This window comes from Myotis nattereri (assembly GCF_964212035.1).
Source record: "Myotis nattereri genome assembly, chromosome: 1".
NCBI lineage: Eukaryota > Metazoa > Chordata > Mammalia > Chiroptera > Vespertilionidae > Myotis > Myotis nattereri.
This window is the reverse complement of record NC_138075.1, coordinates 16,486,468-16,492,467: the sequence shown is the minus strand read 5'-3', so window position 1 is coordinate 16,492,467 and position 6,000 is coordinate 16,486,468.

The following is a 6,000-nucleotide window of genomic DNA, read 5'->3' as shown; positions in this document are numbered from 1 at the left end:
CAAGGCAGGGAAGATGGCGAGGTTGCGGCGCCACCCCCTGTCACACACAGAACAGGGCCCATCAGGGGGTTGGGGAGCTCCCCCTGCCACGCACAGAGCAGGGTGGATCAGGGAGTTTGGCACCGCCCTCTATCACCCACAGAGCAGGGCCGACTAGGGGATTGGGTCGCCACCACTGTCACACTCAAGGCAGGGCCGATGGGAAGGTTATGGCTCTACCCCATCACACACAGAGCAGGGCCTGTGGAGGGGGGTTTGGGGCGCTGCCCTCTATCACCCACAGAGCAGGGCCGATCAGGGTTTGAGGAGCTCCCCCCTGTCACTCACAGAGTAGCACCAATAGGGGATTTGGGGCACTGCCCCCTATCACACACAGAGCAGGGCGGATAGGGATGTTGTGGCCCCGCCCCCTGTCACACACAGAGCCTCAGGGCAATCAGGGAGTTTGGGCGCTGCCCCCTGTCACACTGATCCAGGTGCTGGGAGGCATATTACCCTTTTAGTATATAGGATAGAGGCCTGGTGCACAGGTGGGGGCTGGCTGGTTTGCCCTGAAGGGTGTCTTGGATCAGGGTGGGGGTCCCCATTGGGGTGTCTGGCAAGCCTGGGTGAGGGGATGATGGCTGTTTGCAGCTGGTCACACACCCTTCAGGGTGGGGTTCCCCACTGGGGTGCCTGGCCAGTCTGGGTGAGGGGCTGAGGGCTCTTTTCAGGCTGGTGGGTGACTGAAGCTCCCAACCGCTCCTTTTTTTCTTTTTCTTTTTTATTCTGGGCCAGCTTTAGCTCTGGCTCCAGCTCTGAGGCCTCTGCTGCTGAAAGCAGGTATCTGGTTTGTTTGGGTTCTATAATCGAAACTCTGTATCAACTCCAGCTCTGCGATCCTGGCGGGCTGAAAGCAGGTTTCTTTGCTTCTATATTTGTAACAATGTTTCAGACTGCAAGCTCAGAGGCCGTCAAGGCAGGCGGGGAACGTTGGTTTCCTCTGTCACTGAAGCAAGCAAGCCTCATGTTAGTTTCAAGCTGCCTGGCTACCGGCCGCCATCTTGGCTGGCAGTTAATTTGCATATCTCGCTGATTAGCCAATGGGAAGGGTAGCGGATGTATGCTAATTACCATGTTTCTCTTTTATTAGATAGGATAGTATTTATTGAGTGCCAACTATATATATATATATATGTAAAATATTTATACTATTTTAGGGCTGGTGTTTCAAAGCTAAACTGAGGGATACTACACAAGTACTTTGGGTAGTGTTTAGTATTTTAAAGGCATGAATAGGGAGTAGGAAAACTACTAGAAACAATACCCTAACAAGAAGGAGACGTTTAGGAGAAATAGAGTAAACTGTGTGTACAGGGTCACCTGCCAAGAACATTGACCTTTGGTGGAGGAACCAGCCAGCCAGTGGCAAACCCACAAGGAGGAAGCAAGAGTTTCAAAGAGGGGAGAAGTGGAGTTCCTCAACCTTACTTTCCTACCCGATTTGATGTTTTTTGCTAGTGGTTCCCACATAGACTGAAATTCATAGGAGCTAGACAACTTATTGGCAGTTAATGACACTGTCCATATATATCAACTATCCTGGGCATGCTCAGGCTTATAAAGTGTGGATCTAGTTTATGGGTAATACAAGATATCTAGCAAAAAAATATTCAGTATTGGAGGTACTAAGCTTAGTTAATTATAAGACACCTAAGAAGAACTCTCTAGCATTATTATATACCTGGATCAGAAGTCAGCTGTACTTTCTGTCTGTAGAAACTATACCTAGTAAGTTGATGGTTTCTAAGAGATAGCTTAACAAAGAACAATTGTCAATTTATTGAATGCATATTGCATTACAGAATTTGATATACATTTAAATATTTATATATTTACATAACTTATCTCTATCACAAAAACTGCATTGCACATATAGAGTAATTTAGTTTAAAAAAACAACTACTTAAAATCCATGCACATAAGTGGCATTCTAGGTCTATTTAACACCAAAGTTTTATGGCTTTTGATTTATAATCTTAATCCATTCAAACCATGTGATAGCTAATATTATAATTTTCTCCATATTAGATATGTGGTTATTCAGAAAGAACCCACAGGGATGATATATTTACATTTTTAAAAGAGAAAATATCGCCAAAGCCGGTTTGGCTCAGTGGATAGAGCGTCGCCCTGCGGACTGAGGGGCCCCAGGTTCGATTCCGGTCAAGAGCATGTACCTGGGTTGCGGGCACATCCCCAGTAGGAGATGTGCAGGAGGCAGCTGATCGATGTTTCTCTCTCATCGATGTTTCTAACTCTCTATCTCTCCTTTCCTCTCTGTAAAAAAACAATAAAGTATATTTTAAAAAAATAAAAATAAATAAAAGAGAAAATATCTTGAGATTTGAGTATATAATAGTAGCATTATAAATATGTCTTTAACTAGTTAAATGAAGATCTTACACCTAATAAGGAGTGGGGCCAGATTGCTACCTCATATCTTTTCCTTTATTTTGAAAAATAGTGATTTTTAAAAAGATATGAATAACAGCGGAGAAATATAGGGGAAATGAAATATCTGAGAAAGGGATATGTCACATATACATCCCAGGAAAGGAGACCTAAGCAGTCATATTGTGAGAGCCATGATGTCTTTGCTCTCCTATCACTGAGACATTTTGCCAGAGACAGGGTTTCCAGCTGAATTCTCTGAAAGCATGTGGAGCTGGCATTATAAGGAATTTTTATTCTTAAGTCAAGAAATTGTAATGTGGAAATAAATCAGAAAGCATGAAAACACGAAGTTATACTAGCATTTCCTTTCTCTACTAGTTCTAAAGACTTAAGACCCTCTAATCTCTTTGACAATTCATAATTGTAATAATGTGAGAAAATATGAGTCAACAGTCATATTTTGACTACATTTTCCTTAGTTAACTTTTAAGTGTCAATAGTTATTTTCTGAAATTTGTCAAGTTTTGGCACATTCTATATCTTCTCTCTAAATATGTGTTACTTTTAAATTGTCATATATGAGCAGCAGTCTGACATATTATATAATAAAATATGCTAATGAAAATGACAGTACCTAACATAGAATCTGTTGTTCCTTTGATAACATACATATACATGGTCTAGAAGGTATTCTCAAATGTTTCCATGTCCAAATTACCTAAAATAGTATTCTAGGAAAATTCTATATCCCCTTCTTCCCCTTCTGCTGTCTCTGACTTTTTTATTCTTTAGAGAACTTTCCTTTATTTGACATCATATATTATTTAGTTTGTTAACAGTTATTCTTCAAACTAGAATGTAAAATTATTGAGGAATAAGCACTTTTTAAACTAGTTTCTAGGTGCACTTTAAATACTTGTTGATTGAATAAATGAAAGCCTGGATTCCTACATAATCTCTCTTATGCCATTTTGTGTCATTATCATGTTCATTGTGATGTAAGGTAAAATTTTAGAATGACCAGACTGAAAAGTGAATTTGGGTTTATAGTCAAAATTCGCATCTACCAGATGGGAATTTAGCATTCAGATCTTCAGGCTGAAATTTTCCACTTCCCCCATCCTTACCCTACTGTTGCAAATAAGATCATTCAAACTTCCTGCAAACAGGGAACTTGCTTTTTGGTGTGTTAAGGCACACTTAGTGTGAATTAGGTACATGGTCCCACCCAGCTCTATTAATAATCCTCAGGAGATTTATCATTAACTGGTTTGCATAGTATAGTGTTGGCCATGTTGTATGTGGTCAAGAAATTTTGCCCAAACAAATAACCCTACTTGCTTTATGATCATCAAATTATGTAGATACAGTAAATAACAATGAGCCATTATTTATTGCATATTCATTATGTTCAAGGTATACATTGCATTATGTGGTTGTATTAGTATATTCATAATAACCCTATTAGATTGAAAATAGTATCTTCATTTGTAAAAAGAAAAGTTGTTTTGAGAGATTAATCAACTACTCACTTTGTAAAACTCTTTGGCAGTGTCCAGTAAAAGTAAACATATACATATCTCCTGACCCAGAAATACCATTCTTAAGAATATACCAAACAATAATATACAACTCTTTCTATAAATATACAACTATTCATATCAACACTGTTAGCAACAGCCCCCATATGGAAACAAACCAAATGTTCACTATTGATAGAAGAGAAAAATATCTTGTGATCTGCTCATGCAATGGAATAACATATAGCAATTAGAATAAAGCCGTTGCAAGCGTACACGGAACAAGGCCGACTCTCATGAGAGTAGCTGTGGAGTAAAAGGAATCAGATAAATGTACACATTATGAGTCCGTTTATACAAAGTACAATACAAACTTCATCTTCATTGTTAGAAGGTAACAGAATGGGAGATGTGGTGAATGGATAGGGCTAAGGGTGGGGTGGGTGGGGGAACTTCTTAGATTCTCATTTATTGGATTGTGCAACGTTAATTTGACTAAACTATAGGAATATATTGCTATCCCCTGTTGATATATTTCCATGTTAAATTTCAACAAAAGAGAAACTTAAACCAGCAGTCAGTCACTTTTATTCTTGTTCAGTCCTCCCGGTAGGATTTGGGATTAGACAGAAAGAGTGGCGCCCTGCAGGTCTTAGACTATCTTTCCTCTCATCCACTTTATATTCAGCTCATCTTTCTGGCTGCTTAGCTCTAATGACAAACAGAGGCCCTAGGTTCCCTACCAGATACTTGGTTATGGACCATATGGTTGCATCTGCTCTAAAGCAACTGTATCTCCAAAAGCTCTTTACAAGATTCCCATTCACAACCTCTCTCCGGAAGCAGACTATGCCATTAAGAAATTATTACCCAGAAAACTATAAGTTACTTGTTCTCACTAGTTTATTAGCCAGGTTAACTAGTTACTCTTTCTATTATCATCGATCGTTTATTTTAGACCTTCATTTTCCCAGCTCCTCACACATGTCTCTTAACTATAATCTCACAATAGGTTTTTATTCATATATTTCTTATACTGAGTCTATTTCCTTGAGTAAATTTTGACTGAATCATTACTAACTTTCCATTTCTTGATGTTGTTCCATATGTATGTTCACTTTTTGCAAAATTCAGTAAGCCTTACATTTATGTTTTTTGTATTTTTCTGATTATATATTTTTTATATTCTATTTAAATGTTCACTTATGAACTGCTTCCAAGAATTAAAGAAAGCATTTTTAACATGTCAGATCAAACTTAATTTTATTTTCAAAACAGCTATGCACAAACTATGTATTCTTCCAGGGGAATAATTATTTTTACCTTTTTATCTAAGACAACCATATGTCATATATCAAAAATTCTAAAGTAAGAAATTATTGCAAAATCTTGTCTAATGTGGCTCTCTCAAACCTCATTCAATGTTTTCTGCAATGTCACCTGTATAAGGTTTTCTTCAATTTGAAAGAATGTATTACCTGAAAATGCCATGTGCTTTAAGAAATCAGATACTTTCATGAGTTCTCATCTGATGATAAATGGAGCTGATTGGACAGAACTCCAGATGCTTCATCCAGCTCTTTTCAAAACATCAAGGAAATATAAAGATGAAGCAAGATGCATTTTTTAAAATAATAGTTATTGACCAAATGAAAGATCAGAGTGGGCATCTATTCCGTAGATGTATTTTAGGCCAAATTATAACCATCAAAGGAATCCAGTTTCCTATTCTTCTATCCTGTGAATATTACTTTATAGGGCAAAATGGACTTTGCAGATGTGATTAAGTTAAGGGATCTGTAATGGGGAGATTATCCTGCATTATCAGGGTGCCCCTAAATGCAATCACAAGTGTCTTTATAAGAGGGAGGCCGAGGAGGATTTGACAGACAGAGAGGTGGAAGAAATGATACAATAATGGAAGCAAGAGAAGAAAGGCAATGTCACATCTGGCCATGAGCCAATGAAATTATCCAGTCTATATAAACTAGAAAAAAAAAAAAAAAAGGATTCTCCTCTAGTGTTTCCCAAGAGCCCATGACTC